This window comes from Brachyhypopomus gauderio, chromosome 20 (assembly GCF_052324685.1).
Source record: "Brachyhypopomus gauderio isolate BG-103 chromosome 20, BGAUD_0.2, whole genome shotgun sequence".
Lineage (NCBI taxonomy): Eukaryota > Metazoa > Chordata > Actinopteri > Gymnotiformes > Hypopomidae > Brachyhypopomus > Brachyhypopomus gauderio.
This window is the reverse complement of record NC_135230.1, coordinates 9,792,183-9,811,543: the sequence shown is the minus strand read 5'-3', so window position 1 is coordinate 9,811,543 and position 19,361 is coordinate 9,792,183. Positions and strand designations below refer to the sequence as shown.

At 40.7% G+C, this 19,361-nt stretch overlaps 1 protein-coding gene across 5 annotated transcripts in view; it reads left to right on the top strand.

The window, feature by feature from the left end:
• Window positions 1-19,361, top strand: part of atf7ip (activating transcription factor 7 interacting protein) — a 46,501-nt gene that overhangs the window by 12,222 nt on the left and 14,918 nt on the right. For 2 of the 5 annotated variants that reach the window (XM_076983369.1, XM_076983363.1), the window contains exon 2: window positions 3,187-3,264. The exons of 1 other annotated variant lie outside the window; for it this stretch is intronic. The gene's annotated coding sequence lies outside the window, so the exon portion shown is untranslated. Of the gene's footprint in view, window positions 1-3,186; window positions 3,265-14,056; window positions 14,213-19,361 lie in introns of those variants that run through there. 2 more of the 5 variants (XM_076983364.1, XM_076983366.1) reach the window with 2 other exon arrangements.

Below are 19,361 nucleotides of genomic sequence, written 5' to 3'. Positions count from 1 at the left end.
TACTGCATGCAGGGGCTGTAAACAAAATGTCTGACTGAGGGAGGAGCTACAATTTAGAAAAAATGCATTTTCATGTTTCATTAGATAATCTCTTAAGTACACCATAGGTGTTGTGGTGACCAATCACAGTAAAACATTTTAGCCAAATTATAATTAGTTCTGGTTGATGTTAAAACCCCAAGAAGCAAACAGTATAGTCTAAACACAGCTGCCCCTCCCCCTTCTGGTTATTTTTTGTTGCTGTGTCACTAGGACATAGCTACCAACATAGGTTTTGAAGTTTTATAGGACAACATAGGAATTATGGATATAATTACATTACATAGCATTTATTGTAACATTTCATATTTTTACAAGGCTCCTAATGTGCTTGTGTTGCTTGTTAAACAAAGGAATGACACCTTTCAAGTACTGAAACAGTTCACAAGCGATGGATATTGAAGTTCTCTGAATACAGAATGCACCAATGCGTCAGGACTTTTGTCCTGCTGTGTGGAGTGATAGAGCCTGCGTGTTACAGTGCTGTTACAGTCAGGAGAGCATTGGTGCTGTTACAGTCAGGAGAGCAGTTCTTTCCCCAGCAAAGCTGGTGGCCATTTTGAGTTACTGCAGGCAGGGGCTGTAAACAAAATGTCTGACTGAGGGAGGAGCAACAATTTAGAAAAAATACAATGAAACATAATGCAACTATAGGCGGTGTGGTGACCAATCACAGTAAAACATTTTAGCCAAATTATAATTAGTGCTGGTTGATGTTAAAACCCCAAGAAGCAAATGGTATAGTCTAAACACAGCTGCCCCTCCCCCTTCTGGTTATTTTTTGTTGCTGTGTCACTAGGATATAGCTACCTAGTAAAACCCCTGCCTAAGCTAAAATGAAAATGAAACAGAAGTATATTTTTTGCTTTACCACTGTTACTAAGAAGTCATTGACACAGGTAAAACCTCTATTTGGGCACAATAAACCCATATGGGACTGTATCATTTGATTCTTGTGGTATTCATAACGATCAAAATTGAGCATCTTTTAGTGTAAATGCTTACCAGATTGGTGCCAAATATTGTATCAGATCCACATTTTTAGATCAATTTAAGGATTTCTATCTATTACGTTTGTGTGTTCTACTTACCTTTTATATACAAATGGAACAGTCCATATCATTATGTCTTTTTCATGGCTGCTGCAGATGGTGGTAGGTCAGTGTGCTCAATAATTATGTAGACTAGACTTGTGTAAAATTTCAGAATAATCAGCAGGAAGCCAAATGCCAGACAAAAAAAAGAAGAGATCTTCACCCTTCAGTGCACTTTTGGTTGATTGCCTTTTCGTTTTCTCAATTGTTTAGATGAAGGAAATCCATCTGGGAACTTGCTTTTTTTTGTTTGTAAAGGTCAGTCTACTTTTTATCTACTTAGAGGCTGAGAGTTTTCTTTCCTTTGAAAGCAACACCCCAGCACTTTGCACATGGTACATTCTGAACATTACCCCTCCCCCAACATGTTCCCTCTGTTTCCTTTTACTGCTGTCCAGATTGAAAGAAGCTAGTCAGCCAGTCAAAAGACAAACATCTTTTGAGGACTTCTGCCTAAGGTTAAATATATGGCTCTCTCCACACCCCACTGACACTTGTTAATTTTCTGTGAATCTGTGTCATAGATTAAATCATAAACCCAAAATTAATAACTAAAATATTCTAAGCTAAGTCACGCACAAATCATGCTAACCTATAATGGATGTCATGGAAACTATGCTAACTTATTTGTGTGTTTTTAGGTTAGGTCATTATTTCTTGTGTACATGCTGCTGTTTACTTTTCACTGATGTATTTTTTTAATAAATTGAAAAACACAATTATAAATGGACATGTGCTGTATTCTGTAGTTCTCTGTGTAATTAACATTAGCTAGCTATCTAGACGACTGTCATCATGCTAGCTAGCTAGAAAGCTGTCTCATCATGTACATTTTGATATCATATTTCATTTATAGATATAAATAGATTAGTGCTGTCAATAGATAGAACTGAGTTTGTACATGTAAATGTCGTAAATGTAAATGTACATGAATGTATGACTCAGTGACTTTGGCTTTGTTGCGACACCCAAAACACTTAAGAAGTTTTATAGGACAGCATAGGAATTATGGATATAATTCCATTACATAGCATTTATTGTAACATTTCATATTTTTGCAAGGCTCCTAATTTGCTTGTGTTAATATGCTTGTTAAATAAAGGAAGGACATCTTTGAAGTACTGAAACGATGAATAGGTATTGAAGTTCTCTGAATACAGAATGCACCAATGCATCAGGACTTTGTCCTGCTGTGTGGAGCGATTGAGCCTGTGTGTTACAGTGCTGTTACAGTCAGGAGAGCAGTTCTTTCCCCAGCAATGTTGGTGGCCATTTTGAGTTACTGCAGGCAGGAGCTGGAAACAAAATGTCTGACTGGGGGAGGAGCAACAATTTATGATTGTAGTGCTAATAAACTATTGTTTTTGCACAGGAACCTGACATTTACGTTTGATTTTGAACAAATGTGTGCTTCATATGACCGTTGCTGATTATGAAAACATGTGAATATGGAACAAGTGCCTTATATTGAACATAAAATTAGATGATTTTGACACACATAAAAATATGATCACTGATTTAATGAATGGCAGAAACCATCAACTGCTTTCACTTGAAATGTCTTTTTAATGCAAATTAAGATCGTAAGAACTACATAAAAGGTTTACCTAATTCTCCTTTGTACTTCTTGTCAGTAGCATGATAATTAGTTCATGATTCCAGATAAATCAGAAGACTAGCAGTAGACTAATTGTAAGAGATGATAAAACACTAATTAGGGAAACAAAATTTCACCAGATGATTTAGGGGGGGGGGGGGGGGGGGGGGGGGGGTTTACTCAAAAAAATCTGGAATAATCTAGATGTGCAAAGAGGAAAAAATCCTCCATTCCTCAGAAAAGGCAGATCTAGACCAATTTAAACTGTTTGCTGTTAAATGCTCCTGTTTGGCTAATGAGAGAAAGAACCTGTTATGTTTCTAAACTGACCGCTCACAGTATGTTTTGCTCCAAGAGCAATTGGAAAATTTATATTTGATCGTACCTTGATCAAATATAAATTTTCCAATTTAACTTTCCAATAGTAAGTTAAATAAATGTTTTATTTTTTTCTAGGGGTTGACCAACATCATTTAATGTGATTGTGCTTTCATGATCAGCAACAATAATTCGGTGACCAAAGAAAGAGTTGTGGTAAGACTTTTAAATACCTGATCCCTCCTGTTGTCCTTTGCACGCATACACTTAACCTATAATCATATTCATGAATTTCAGTACTCATTGTATTTCAGGCTACAACACATGGCAGAGGTTAGGCAGGGATGACATTTAAATTATGATACATCTTGCATGTTTTACACGTCTTATGCATGTTTGCATGTTTTACTTATCTTATTTCAGCTTTCATTGTACACATGATAACTGTATAATAATAAATTATAGTATGGCCCATGGCCAGTACCACATGACAGACCAGAACATATAGCCTGTAAAGCTTATAATGACGTTCAGTGTGGTGAAACAGCCTGGAGTTGAAAGGGAGTTCATACACAGCATTTGACTCCTATACTATATACATTTCACATTTACAATTCTATTTTCAGAAATTGCAATGATCTTGTTTATAATGATCATTGCAGAGTAGATTTTGATGAGGACAGTGGCAAAGAAAGCAATATAAGCCTGTTGGGTTTGTCATTTTTACTTGCACCAGACTAGATATCAGTCACTGTCAAGAGTGTAGGAACTGACAAATATGAACACAAATAGCTTTTATTCTAGAAACATTCAAGTGAAATACACAAATGAAGAAAAACATTAAACAAATTTTACACATTCATTGACACTAGAGTCATAAACAATGTATGGAGGATTAAATGGAAAATACTTTAAAAACTGTGAGAAAATTGTCAAGACAAGATTTTCAAAATAACTCAACATTTTGAGAGAATATACAGCAAAGCTCTGTCTTTCCTTTAATAGTTCATAGACAAAAAAAATCACAAGTGCATCAACCCACACCAACCCCCCCAAAACAATCCTCCATTTGTTGCTTTTGGAAAAAAAAATCCTGAACTAGCTCTATAAAACATAAGAGAAATGAATCTGCAAGAGTTCTTTTTGACATTTCTGATAATTATGAAATTTGACCAGGGCCATGGCTGGGGCAGCTTGTATCATATAAAAAAAAATCTACCTGAGTGCAAACACAAACATCACCAGTCAGCTGTCGGCATCAGTCAGGGGTTGCAGCAGTGCTGCCATGGCAATGCTGTCATGCTAATGCTGCCATGGCAATGCTGTCATGCTAATGCTGCCATGGCAATGCTGTCATGCTAATGCTGCCATGGTTCTCTTATAAACTGTGAAACGTTCTCAGCACCGACGATCCTGACAAATCATGACATCAGACCCCTCGTTCTGTCTGGACGCGTCACTTATTAGTATTAGATTGCATATCTGTGCCATTAGTGTTCCGTTGTCGTTCAAAAAGGATTTATTAAAATGGCAATGATGGAGGGAGGTAGGTGTGGGGTATGGTTCGTACGTCTCACCACTCAGCTTTCTCACCCACAAGGCTGGAGAAGCTTGCATGTCTTGCACTTTAAATGGGTGATGCCTGCTTTTGCACAACACCATGTAATGGTCAAAAGCTTCCTTTCAAAATCATATAGTTGGCCTGCACACACGCTACACAGTGCACTAATGTGCTAAATATTAAAAGTGAAAAGACTAGGTGCTGAATACGGTCATCAGGCTTGTCGCACTGATGGTTTTATGAGATGTTCTTGGTGTCAGTCATGGAGTGACAGCACTATTTTGCAAGAATCCTCAAAGACTCCAGCCTCTGCTTTTTGACTAGTCTGCTGTTGAAATACATTCTCTATTGCTGTTTGCATTTCGATTCTGAATTATAGAGCATTAGTTAGTTGTAAAACATTGGCTTCAAATAGAGATGCAAAAATAGTGACATTATCACGTTATAGGGTTGGACACTGCTTACCATAATATTTTAGACAAGAGAAATAGTATAACATACATACTTCAGGTGTTACCTGCAATTGTCTAATTAGTAATGCAGAAAAGTTGGTGTTATATATATGTTTCACAGATTGATACCATTACAGAATCAGTATTAGTTATAAGGAAAAGGTATGTATGTCCCAGTGTTTTTGACTTCTATGCTGATAGTACCACCACAGACATTGTGTTGGACTTGGACACAGACTGTAAGCTGGAAGTTCCAAAACAAAAGGTGAATGATCAAAGGTGTTGAGCTTGAGAAATAAATTAATAGTGGATTAGTGGAGTTTCCATTCACGGAGCATCATGTGTGCGTCTTCTGTCTTCCTTCTCCTGTGGGAAGCACACACAGTTTCCTCAAAGACCCTTAGGAAGACTGAACTACTGAAGCCAGGCTACTCTTGCGGGATCACACAATGATTTGCACAGTAATGGCAGGGCCTCATTCATTCCCTGTGACTTACCTTCCACGAGCCAGAAAATGCACAGGAAGACCACAGGCCAAAATTGACCATAAAGTGCTCCCTATAGGAGTAAAAGCCTAGTGCCCAATCCTTCTCCAGAGTGGTGGACCGAAGCAGGATTATATGACCGCATTAATCCAGAAAGCAAAAATGAAATAGATGTGGAAATAAAGGGATGCTGTACTACATTTACGGCATTTAGCAGACGCTCTACATGAGAGCGTCTATATGAGAGTTGGAAACTCTTGTACAAGATGACAGGAAAACTGACCCAAAGAAACCAGAAGCTGGGAATGGGTATTCAATGTAGAATTTCCCTTTTTGCCATCTGCTCGTCTGTTCAACTTGATTGAACCGCATTCAAGGTTCTTATCAAGCTGGTGGCCATTTTGTGTCACTGCACCAAAAAATTGCTTGTACGCAATGGCAGAGTGTGGGATAGACTGCTAAAGGAATCTCATCTTAAATCTTCCCCTTAACACACACAGACTCTACTAGCAGTAAGTGCTGTATTGTTCATATTCATTCACATTGCATTTTAGTTAATCCATCTGACATTTTTAATGAGCAGCCATTTAAGTAATAATTACTTATTTGTAACTATTCTACATGTGACATTTTCTTAAGCCAGTAAAAATTAAACCAAAGGAAAATTGGAGAGCCTGCCATGAATTTCCAGGATAGGTGCTTATGGAATAGAGGAGTAACATTTAAAGACTGTCTTGCGTGTGATGGTGGCGGACTGTTTAAATAGAATAGGCCTTTAATGTCATCCTTCTGACACGTACAGGAAATTATTTTTTTGTTTTGATTTTTATTTTGGGTTGATTTTGATTTTATGTACATATGAAGGTATTGTCATTTAAGCCACAATCTTGACTGTGACGTGCGGAGGAGGCAGGCATGACGAACAACGTAGTGGTGAAACATATACTTTTAATTACACAAAGACGTGAAGTTTAGCACGTAAGCGTCAGCACACTAACAGACCACTCACACAGGCACAAACTTTAGACAAAGACGAGCACAAGACATTGCGCGCACACACATTAAATAGGTGAATAACACATTCCCCCGTGATCACGAGACAAGGCACAGGTGAGACTAACGAACACGCTCACAAACGACCCACACCCATGGAACTACAAACATGGACATAACTAGATGCAGACAACGTAACGTCACGCCCACAAGGAGGGGTCCGGAGCTGTCACCGTGACAGAATCCCCCACCAGGGGCTCGCTACTCCCGGAGCGTCTCGCGCAGCTGGAAAGCCCCGAACCTACACCGACGGGCAGGTCTGGAGCCGCCGGGACCATGAGCCTCCGAGAGCCGTCTCCCCCGATGGTGGGAACCGCCGCGAACAGCTCTAAAACACCCTCCCTGGGAAAACAGGCGAAAATACACTGCTCAACACTCAAATAACACGTCCTAGATCTGAATGAATTAAATATTCTCATTGAATACTTTGTTCTGTACAAAGTTGAATGTGCTGACAACAAAATCACACAAAAATCATCAGTGGAAATCAAATTTATTAACCAATGAAGGCCTGGATTTGGAGCCACACACAAAATTAAAGTGGAAAAACACACTACAGGCTGATCCAACTTTGATGTAATGTCCTTAAAACAAGTCAAAATGAGGCTCAGTATTGTTTGTGGCCTCCACGTGCCTGTATGACCTCCCTACAACGCCTGGGCATGCTCCTGATGAGGTGGCGGATGGTCTCCTGAGGGATCTCCTCCCAGACCTGGACTAAAGCATCCACCAACTCCTGGACAGTCTGTGGTGCAATGTGACGTTGGTGGATGGAGTGAGACATGATGTCCCAGATGTGCTCAATCGGATTCAGGTCTGGGGAACGGGCGGGTCCATAGCTTCAATGCCTTCATCTTGCAGGAACTGCTGACACACTACAGCCACATGAGATCTAGCATTGTCCTGCATTAGGAGGAACCCAGGGCCAACCACACCAGCATATGGTCTCACAAGGGGTCTAAGGATCTCATCTCGGTACCTAATGGCAGTCAGGCTACATCTGGTGAGCACATGGAGGGCTGTGAGGCCCACACCATTACTGACCCACTGCCAAACCGGTCATGCTGAAGGAAGTTGCAGGCAGGAGAACGTTCTCCACGGCATCTCCAGACTCTTGTCACATGTGCTCAGTGTGAACCTGCTCTCATCTGTGAAGAGCACAAGGCGCCATTGGCGAATTTGCTAATCCTGGTGTTCTCTGGCAAATGCCAAGCGTCCTGCACGGTGTTGGGCTGTGAGCACAACCCCCATCTGTGGACGTCGGGCCCTCATACCATCCTCATGGAGTCGGTTTCTAACCGTTTGTGCAGACACGTGCACATTTGTGGCCTGCTGGAGGTCATTTTGCAGGGCTCTGGCACTGCTCCTCCTGTTCCTTCTTGCACAAAGGCGGTAGCGGTCCTGCTGCTGGGTTGTTGCCCTCCTACGGCCTCCTCCACATCTCCTGGTGTACTGGCCTGTCTCCTGGTAGCGCCTCCAGCCTCTGGACACTACGCTGACAGACACAGCAAACCTTCTTGCCACAGCTCGCATTGATGTGCCATCCTGGGTGAGCTGCACTACCTGAGCCACTTGTGGTAGCATGAGACGGACTCTACAACCCACACAAGTGTGAAAGGACCACCAACATTCAAAAGTGACCAAAACATCAGCCAGAAAGCATAGGTACTGAGAAGTGGTCTGTGTTGCCCACCTGCAGAACCACTCCTTTATAGGGGGGGGGGGGGGGGGGGTCTTGCTAATTGCCTCTGATTTCTACCTGTTGTCTATTCCATTTGCACAACAGCAGGTGAAATTGATTCACAATCAGTGTTGCTTCCTAACTGAACAGGTTGGTTTCACAGAAGTGTGGTTGACTTGGAGTTATATTGTGTTTTTAAGTGTTCTCTTTATTTTTTTGAGCAGTGTACATTAAACACGGGCACATTACCAAGGGCACACACCGGCACATTCAACATAAAGGGCACAAGAGGGAAAAGGGGGTTTGGGAGAAACACTAGGACGGACAAACATACAGGCACAGCCAGCCACGAAATCATTCTGGCTGCCTGCCAGAGCGCTAGCAGTGGTGCGACCCCCCTGGGGTCGTAGGCGAGAAAGGCGGTGGAGTCCCTCCGGTCTTCAGGACCGACTTCCGAGCACGCGTTGCGCTGCTCGGTGCTCCCACTGGACGAGCGCCTGGTTCCTTCTCTCGGGGCGCTTTTCTGGGTATTACCGGGGTGCTTGCTCTTCACCGCTCACTGGCCGCTTTACGTGGTGCCTCCAAGGGCGCTTCTAGCCCCCACATCGGACCGCGGGCTGTACCACTGCCCACTCGTGCTCCCAGGGCCAGCGCCACCTCGCCTCCTGAGTTCTCCATCTCCTCCTCTCCCTCGGAGTCGCCCTGACCCAGCGAGATCGGCTCCTCCGAGGTCAGGTAGCGTGCACAGCTCATGCTGCTCCCCTCCGAGGGGGCATGAGAAACGTCCTTCCCACTCGGGCACCCCTTCTTGGACCGCACGGTCACCTCCAAATATACAGAGGTACGGTCTTCCTCCTCGCTCTCTCTGTTTCGCTCAGAGGGCGGTGTGCAAACGGACGGAGGGGGACTGACGTCTTCCTCCTGCTCATCGTAATACTCGGTAGGGGCCGAGTAAACGGAAGGAGGAGGGCTGACATGGTCGGCTCCGAGTACAACGACGACAGCCTACACCCACCACTATAGGCACACTGGACTCCTCCTCGGGGTATGCCAGGGGGATACCCTCCTTCATGAGCGCCTGGTATCCCTCTCTCCACGCCGCTTCGAAGAACGCATCTGTGTTCCTCTCCTCCACGTATACCGGGGCAGAGGAAGACGTGTGACGGCGCTTAGACTTCCTCTTCCCCTTCTTCTCGCGGGACGTGTAGCCTGGCATTTACGTGGCTCGTCTTTCTGTGACGTGCGGAGGAGGCATAAACGACGAACAACATAGTGGTGAAACATATACTTTGATTACACAAAGACGTGAAGTTCAGCACGTAAGCGTCAGCACACTAACAGACCACTCACACAGGCACGAACTTTAGACAAAGACGAGCACGAGACATTGCGTGAACGGACATTAAATAGGTGAAGAACACATTCACCCGTGATCACGAGACAAGGCACAGGTGAGACTAACGAACACGCTCACAAATGACCCACACCCACAGAACTACAAACATGGACATAACTAGACGCGGACAACGTAACAACACGCCCACAAGGAGGGGTCCGGAGCTGTCACCGTGACATTGACGATCAATTCATACCAAGAAACTTTGCTTTTACGCTACAAATAATGACTGCATAAAGCTGTAACTTCAAAGTTAACACAAAATTAATTCCGACAGTCCTAAAGAGCTGAGTTTGAAGAAGTGATTTCTTATATCAATTTTTAGGTCTTTCATTATTTTCCTTCCAAAACTTTCCCTCCAAAAATGTAATATTTTAGTACAGCTATTGCTAAAAGTTGTTTTGTTTGTTTGACTGATTGAATTATTCACTAGGTATTTGCGTCATCCACCTGCTGATTCTGTACTTTACTAGAAGTCACTGCATAAGAAGCTCAACAGAAAATAATTCAATTAGTCTGAATTTGTGCCTGAATAATAGCAATACTTGGTCTGTTTCTTATTTACTGGCTATGAGTAGAACACGCCTCAGCTGGTTCAAACTGGCTTCTGCTGCACTTCAGTTAACTGTTGCTTAACTATTGAAATTGTAATTGCCTAAGCTTATAAAACATTCACAAGGCCATTGTGGATGTCATGTTGTAGCTCGCAACATAAGTTGACTGAACTCAAATAATAATAATTAGTGTCGTGAAATGATGGGGTCAAGAAATAAAGGAAGGCCGTATGTCAACATCATATGTATGGTTAGAAAGACATGATCAGCTGAATATCTTTGATCCTAGTGCTCATGTCTTGTCATGATTCTGCAGGTATACTTGGATACTCAGACTTGGATACTTGGCTGCCTTAGTAGAATTTTCTGCACTACAAATGTTTTATCACTTTGCTCACTCTGGTGTTAACAATATGAGCTTTTGTAAACATCCTGCTGAAATTTAAGAATGGTACACTCCATCTCTACCTGTTCCATGAACATTATGTGCAGCATTCTGTGTGCTCTGGATTACCTTGTTTAAAATGTTTACGTTAATAGAATATATGGGTTAGTTAATAGTTTTTAAGACTATTTTGTTACTGCATTCAATGTGCTATAAAAATACTGGGGTTTATTTTGGTAAACTGGCTTTTCTGAGAGTAAGAGCTGGCATGAATGAATGTTGAGAGGATATGGCGAGTGTGATTATCTTTCAATTATATGAAAGGGCATTTCATTATACAAATAAACAATCCATGCCCCCCCCCCCATTGTAACATTTGGTATAGCCCATGAAATCAGATTTCTCCTCTCTCTCTATTTTTATTTATTTATTTATTTGTTGTTGTTGTTTATTTTTGCTCTTCAGACACTACTCTGACTAAAAAAGAGTCACTCATCAATTGCCTCCATGATTTCCTCCTGACAACCTACATTTGAAAACTGTTTATTATGAGTACAATGCTGTACCTTTTAATCTAGGCATTCTCTCTTTGATCATGTTGGATTTTTAGCAACAAATAGTTGCATTTGTAAGACAATAAGTATGACCTTCTTCTAGAAATTAAATACATTAGCATAAAGCACAAAATGCCCATTATTTTGCTCTGTGGAAGACAACGGCTATCCCTTTGTTCGTGACTTAGTTGCTTGAAGTGCTAATGCTCAGTTTTACAGTACCCATGATCCTAAGCAATGGTAAAGTTACCTTGGTACCAACAAGGACATTTATAAGTGCATGGGATGCTGCCTTAATGTTGTGAATGTACACAAAAATGGGAGTTGCCCCAAATTTTAGACATGCATAAAATGCTACGAAGATGAGAATGAACAGGAATGTGAAAATATATCCTGAATAATAAGAACAGATTCTTGTTGTGACAAATACAAGTGCTTTCTTATGCTCATTGAGAGATATCTTGAAAGCTACTCAAACTTACAAGGCTCAATTTGAGTTAGGTCAGGTAGGAAGTGTTTTGTAATTGGCTCTTTTATTATTAATTTACTTTTCAATAGTGGCATGTGTTGACATGATTCAGCCATGTGGCAATAGTTCCTAAAGAGCAACAGAACATGTATAGACATCTGCATTGCAGTGCTGGGTCTTTTGGAGATCCAGTGTGAAATGCGTGTGGCTACACTGTTAGAATGGTGTTTTAATTTATATAAGCAATAATTACAACTGACTTTCAATGTGAAAGTCATCAAGTCTTGCAAAATTATGAGGTTTTCCTTTAGCCATGTTCCCTGCTTATCTGAGCTTGTGTAGGGAGGCTCCGTCTCATGCGTCTGAAGGGTCTCCTTTTCTAAGGAGGCTGAGTTTTGTCTTCTTGGCAACTGCAGGTGCTGAACTTGGCTTATTATGTGAAGGAACATCTAAACATCTAAGTTCAGTAATGCTAAACCACACCGTGTTTATGCAAGTTGTTTCTGAGCTGTGTGTCTTTGTTCTGTATTCTCTCTCCCCTGCCCCACTATGAACTATAAGTTCTTTAGATCATAGGACTGAGACATTTCAGTAATTTTTTTTCTAAAAAAAAAAAAAACTAAAATGAGAACAGATGTAATTTGCTCTTTAGTCAGATGTCATGTTACTATATGCATAGAATTAATGGTAAACACAGAGTAAGACTGCAACTATAGGCCTAACTGTTCACGTACAGTAAAAAAAAAAAGTCATGTAGATGAAAAAAAATTTTACTTCAATCTAAAACCAGATGGATTTCATGTTATCTAAAATTAAAACTGTAATATGTAGGAGTTTTATATTTCATTCAAATGGCTAATAAGTGATCAGAAAATATCCCATAACATATACACTAAGGTCTCTAGAGCATTTTAAAATGCAGCACCATGTCTTGTATTCTTTACTAGGGAGCTTGTGTTCATAGTTTCTTATCAGTTTCTGGACACTAATATATGCAACATCTCAACAATTTATCTCACAATGCAAACCTTCCAGTCTTTTTAACAGACAATATTTCGAAGCAAACAAATTCACATATACTCTGGGGAGAGAATGAGAAGACAGGCAGCATGCTAGGTCATTTTCTCACCAGTTAGGTAAACTACCACCTCTCAAGGACATGCTACATTGTCCACAAGCAGTGGTTTCTTATCATTCCTTCTACATTTGAAAACTTGGGGATCTCGGGACTAAACCCTAAAAAATGTGCCATCAGGTGTTTATACTCAACCTCCTTTTGCTCAGTGGAATTTCGTGAGTAGCTGCACGGTCTGTTGGAGATCCAGTGTGAATCTAATGCTATGTCCGACTCTTGACTACCTTATGACTGTCCAAAACGGCTTGGAACAATGGTTTCTAACAGCCTGCGATAAAGGACAGTCGCTAATTCAGGCATTAACGATGTTGAAAATGTCCAAAAGTAGTGTCTATGAGGTTAGTAAGCGCTGTGACCTGTTTTTGCTACATGCTTTAGAGCAAGGGTGCCCAGCTCTGATACTGGAGAGTCCAGCACACTGTGGTGATTTTCCTGCTTTAACTTACCTACTACACCTGGTAATTAGCTGATGAGTTGATTCATTATTTTGAGAGAGAAATCAACAAATTGTCCTGGACGTTTGTCTTCTTGGCCCTGGAGTTGGACACTCCTTCCTAATTGTAGTTCAAATGAGAGCTAATGGAAACAGTTGTATTTGTAAAGATCTGCACCAGTTTATGATGAACGGTTAATTTATTATTTAGGTGTATTCTGTCCTGTAGGTGATGAACAGATAGATTTGTCTTGCTCCCCCTAGGGTTAAGTCAGAGTGGTGCATCCTATCACCCCTGTGTTTTCTGAAAAATGGTATGGTCTGCAAGGAGCAGTAATTTTCCATCCTGTTTGCTCACTGCAATTTACTGCAGTGGGGGAGGGGACAGCTTCCCGCTTTCATTGTGTGTGTGTGTGTGTGTGTGTGTGTGTGTGTGTGTGTGTGTGTGTGTGTGTGTGTGTGCGTGCGCGTGTGTGTGTGTGTGTGCGCACGCACGCGCGTGTGTGTTTTAATATTCTTTTGTGTCAAATGAAGCATTTTGGTTATTGGCACAAGTATTTTTCACATCTTCTACATGACCTTTTAAAATGTATAGATTCTAAGCTTTTATTCGTTTAATTTCTCTGTGCTCAGGATGCAATGTTTCAAAATCCTTTGTACTGTATAACCATGCAGCTTGAAATGGCATTAGGATTGTGAGATTGTGTCTGTACGAGTGTTTCAACACTGTTATCTGGTGTTGCTGGCAGAACCACAAAGAATGTGCTCCACCCGCCAGCCAACATGGTAGAGTCCGAGCTGAATTCCCCTCCCCCTCATTTCTGTGTCTCTCTCCCTCTCTCTCTCTCGCTCGGTCTCTCGCCTATATATTGACGAAGAGAAAGGGTAGACACACTCGCATTCTCTCTTTCGCAAATGACATTCATGGCCTACATCTGAAGCTTACACAGGTTTATATTTTAGATTCCTCTCAAGTTGTCGTGGAGGGGTAGCTGCACTATTTTTGGTATTTTTCCCTTTTTTTTTGTGTTTCTTCGATAATTTTTTTTTTCATTTTTTACTTGTCTTTCCATTATGTGGCAATTATACTGGGCAGCATGTCTTATGTGGTAGCCACATAAGCGTGAGAGTAATGTTTTGCTGTTGTAACACTTACCTTGTGGTTGGTGTCACAGGTCTGCTAGCATGAAGGCGGCACGGGCTACTTAGCAATCATATTACTCCGGACTCTTTAATTTTTTTTGCGATTTTTGTGAAGATCACCAAGGTTTTATGCATTGTTGGCTGACTTAGATTCTAGGATTTCATTTAATCATTGCTGTGGCTTCATTATGTTGTGTTCTTCAAATTTTGCTTTGTTCAATGTTTGGTCTTGTGAGACAGATTTCAGTCTTGTGCCATCTTGTGTTGAGTGTGAGGTGTACGTCTCAACACCCCTGCCATTTAGGAAAATGGTATGCTCTGTGTGGCTGTAATTTTACACCCTGCTTGCAGTGTGCTGTGCTAGTGGGGGAGGGGTTAGTCTGAAGGGATTAGTTTTCTGCTTTTGCAGGGTTGTTTTTCACCTTCTTTTTTCATCTTTCACAAATGGGGAAATTGAGTTTTGTTTAAGATATTCCAGGTGTATATTTTGGAGTGCTGTTTTAATGTATAACTGCTCTGAATTTGCAGTTTTAAATTTGCACTTTGATTTAACAAAGTTTTCATGGCTTGATTTTGTGTGGATCTGTTTTTGTGGTACTGTACTGTGTGTAGCTTGTGCTTTTGGATTGGGCCTGTGTGGGTGTTGCTACACCATGTTCTGGTGTTACTGTTCAACACCCTGACACATGGTAGAGGTATATCGGACTTCCCCTTCCCCTCCCCCTTTCTTGTTCTTTCTCTGTTGCTCTCTTGCACTCGCGCTCCTGTGTACATGTGGTGTGCTCTTTGGACTAGACAAGCCAGGCTTGCTACCTCACTCGCATTCTTTCTGTTGGAGCTTATTATGGCCTACTAGAGAGAAAGGATAAAGAAAGGTTTTTAGATTTAGTCTTTTGGGGTTTTTTTTTAATATGTCTACAACTGGTCTCCTTGCATTATACTTTTCTGTTAAAGATTACCACTTGCAAGCATTCAGAATGTTATCATTAGAATTACTTCTGTCTTTTTTTGAGAGGGTTAATGTACTATTTTTTAATATATTTATGAAATCAAGTTTGTTGATTAAATACAGATTAGCAAAATAACCAAATGTGCTCAGTAAGGTTTTTTTGTTGTTGAAGAAGAATTGACATCACATTTGATAGCGATGATGCTAGCTTGAGCCCAACACGTTCAATGCTTTGAAATCGAATTGGGTTTTTGGCTATGTCACACCTTAGGCTGAAAAACTCTTGAGAAGTAGAGTCGGTGTGCTTCATCCTACTTTTCTCACAAGATTGCGTAATATTGTACGCCAGTGAACAAACACTTTTAACGTTGCAAATATCTTGCTGTTTACCGAACACAGAGCCCCGGTCTGTTGAGATTGTGGTGCTTTGAAAGTTTTCATCCAACATTTGGAGAGTAGGGTCCTCTTCTTCTTCTTCTTTGGGCTCTTCTTTCTATGTCTTTGGGGTTCCAGTTCTCACAAATCTCAGGAGCACATAGATTTTGTCATCTGGAATCACTTGCAATCTTTGGAGAGGGCGAACGTAGTCTTGAATCCATTGAGGACAGGCAATGCAGTTCATTTTGATGTCCCTCTTTGCGAAAGGATTTTTAAAAATTGCTAATGAGAGCTTTCACCTCAACGTTAGAATATAATGGGGCCATGTTGGCTGTTCCTTTAATTTTCTTTGAAACACTGAGACCAGCCGGGTGCAATTGTGGATTATATTTGAATATTTGAACGCTTTTGATTTTGGTATTGGTAAACAACGAGATGTTTTTATAACCATTTATCTACGTTTGGACAAAATATTTCAAGGTCCAAAGAAAAATGTCAAACTCAAGGGCTGTGGTTTACACAGGCAACAATTATGCTAACTAATTAAATGAAGCTAATTAATCAGGAAAGATCCTTTTAAATATTGTTGTGAATCATGCTCATTAATAGAAGCCATAATATGCAGAGGTATTATTTTCAGTTCAAACATTTAGTCTAAAAGAAAATAGCTATGTAGTATTATTGTAGTGAAGGCTTATATTAAAAAAAAATTACCAGGGTACCTTATAACCTGCTTTATCATGAAGAGTTATTTCCATGTCATCCATGTGACTTAGTTGTGTGTAACTTCATGTAGGGGAGGAGTTAGGATCCTTCCATTTACCATGTTTTGGTAATTTTATTTGGCTAAAATCTGCACAATTTAAGCACAAATTTAAGCTTAAAAAGCACAATTTAAGTTTTCAGTGTGCTGTTACAGTTTGATTTCAAACCTGCATTGTTTAGTCAACTGACGTTTTTTTGGTTGTCAACTTCTAAAGGAAAAATCCATTAATCTTATTCAATGCAAAAGATTCAAGACCTCAAGCTTTAGTGATGAGCTCATAAAATTGGATGACTACATTTTGACTGGGCCTCAAGGTGAAGGATGTCTCCTCAGAGGAGGTGGAGGTTCAGAGTTGAGGAAGTTACCTTAAAGGAAGTGGAGATTATAAGAGGTGGATAATGTCTCCTCAGAGGCGGTGGAGATTCAAGGTGGAGGAAGTTGGTCTACCTTAGAGGAAGTCAAGATTAGAGTGGAACAGTGAAAGGTTCCACAGTAGTGGCTAAGTTAGATTATGCTCTTTGCTTCATTATATAACATTAGAAGGCCACCTGTGGATTAAAAAGATTTGTCTTTCAGTGTTTTATTTTTTATTTGTTTGGTTGCTTTTTTCATAATTTGTATTTGGTTTTGTTATTATTGATGAACTGTAAAATACCTATAGTGTATTCAGTAAATGAGTCTATTGTGGTGTCTGAGAGGTGGTACATAATTTTCCCCCCAGTATGCACCACCAGTTTCTGGTTGCTCATTACTTTTTCAGGGAGTTCATTACTTGTGGCAGAGGTGGTAGCAAATATCATAGTTTGGAGGCTGCATTGTTGCTCTATATGACATCTTAGTGTGAGAAGAACATTGATGATGCCATATTGAAGTCATCTTTAAATTACTGGACTTAACAGAGTGGGGGGGGGTATTTTTTGTCATTCTTGAACTAATTAAAAACTTGGGCAAGGAAATCAAACCCTATATTCCCACTTGTTCAGACAAGTGGAAAATGTTTTGACATGTAGGAAATCAGAGAATTATTGCTGGCAGTTATGGGTGGTGCTTCTTAGAATAACTTGGCATATTGATGTACTTTTTAGGGAAGACCATGGTGAAAACACCAATATCATTATGGAAACACACATGCCAGCGGGGGCTATAGGAATGGAGAATCGTTTTGCTTGTGGAGAAAATACTACAGGCTCCAAAGAATGTACTGGCCCAGGAGTGGCACACACCTGACATGGAGACAGATCACTGGAGCAGAATGTGATCATGTCAGTGAAGTTGAACACTCGGACTATAGTGGAGAGGTCTGCTTTAGTAAAGTGCTAGGCCTCTTCTAATATTCCGTTATTGCACGGCAGGATCTGTGTGCTTGAGACGGGTTTGAAGAGCCTGTGCTCATAGCTGTGTGATGCCATGCAACATTATTTGGGCCACATGAAGGTTTATATGAAGAACATATTGATCCATGATTGGCAGAGTTGTTGCCTTCAATATATTTGATTGATCGGTCCGTAGTAAGATTCGTCTTGCTCCCTCTTGTGTTGATACAGAGCTGTGCATCTCCACACCCCTCTCCTTTGTGAAAGTGGTACGATCTATCCCTGGCTGTAATTTTCCACTCTCTTTGTGCAGCTGTGGGGGAGGGGTTAGTTAGTTATCTATTTTCACAGTGTCGTTTTTAGCAACATATAGAGCCTATTTTCTGTTCTTTTGTTTTTTGTTTTATTTGTTTGCTTGTTTTGTGGTTTCATGTCTGTTGTGGTTTCATGTTCTCTGGAATATATAGTGTCATGGTTACTGATTTAATTCATTTGCACATAAATGGAGTGGCACAATGTGCTTTGTGCTAGTTACTGTGCTGATAACCCTACAGCATGTGGTGGTGTTAATAACACCTTAAAACAATATGCTCCACCCAGGCGTACGAGTCGTAGTTAAGCTCCCCTCCCCCTCCTGTTCTCTTTCCCTCTGTCTCGCGCCTACAGGGCTGGGCCCTTTAGGGCTGAGAGGCTAGCTAGCTTTTATGCATTCTTTTTGTAGCAGGTGATCATGGCTAACTACTAGGTGAGAATTATCAGAGGTATCAGGAGTTTTTGTTGCTTTTTATCACCGGTTCGTGGTTCTCCCTGTGTTACCTCTTTTAGTTTTGAATTTTAAAATATATATATATAGTTATAGTATGGAATGGTCGAGGGAGGGTGAATGATAATTTAGGTCTTTGTACGTACTTTGTTGTAACTGTCTTACGAAATTTTTTAAATAATCATTTTAAAAATATGTTTGATTGGTCTACACTCATAGTAGGAAAACAATGTTATTGACATGTTAGCTTGGTTTAGGCAGGCAGTCATCAGCAGGGCTTACAGTGATACAATTCATTAACTATTGAAAAGGCTAGTTAGTGATCACTCCATGTGAGATCACTACAAAGGTGAAGGAGAAAGAGGAGGAGCTTGTGCTTAATGGATTGTTTAAACGTGCCTTTGAGAGGTAACTCTTGTGCACGCAGGAGAGCCTTGCAATGAGAAGCCAGCATAACCATGAGCTTTTATACACTTTGATAATAACAAAGTTGTCTTGGAGCTTTTTTGGTCATTTTTTTGTATTATTAATAATATACCTATTGACTGTAAAGTCTTCTGCCTTGCTCCCTCTTGTGTTGAGCTTGAATTGTGCACCTCAACACCCCTCTGTTTAGAAAATGGTATGATCTGTGCATAGCTGTAATTTTCCACTCTGCAGTTGCAGTATGTGGTCACTATGCTGCAGTGGGGGAAGGGTTGGTTTAGTATGTCTCCTCCCCCTAAAAAAACTATTCTAAAGCTACAGTGGGAGTCTGTGTGATGTCTTTTAAGCATTATTCTATAGAGTATGTAGTGAAAATGTATTGATTGAGAAAAGATCTCCTAGAATTATTTGTTATAT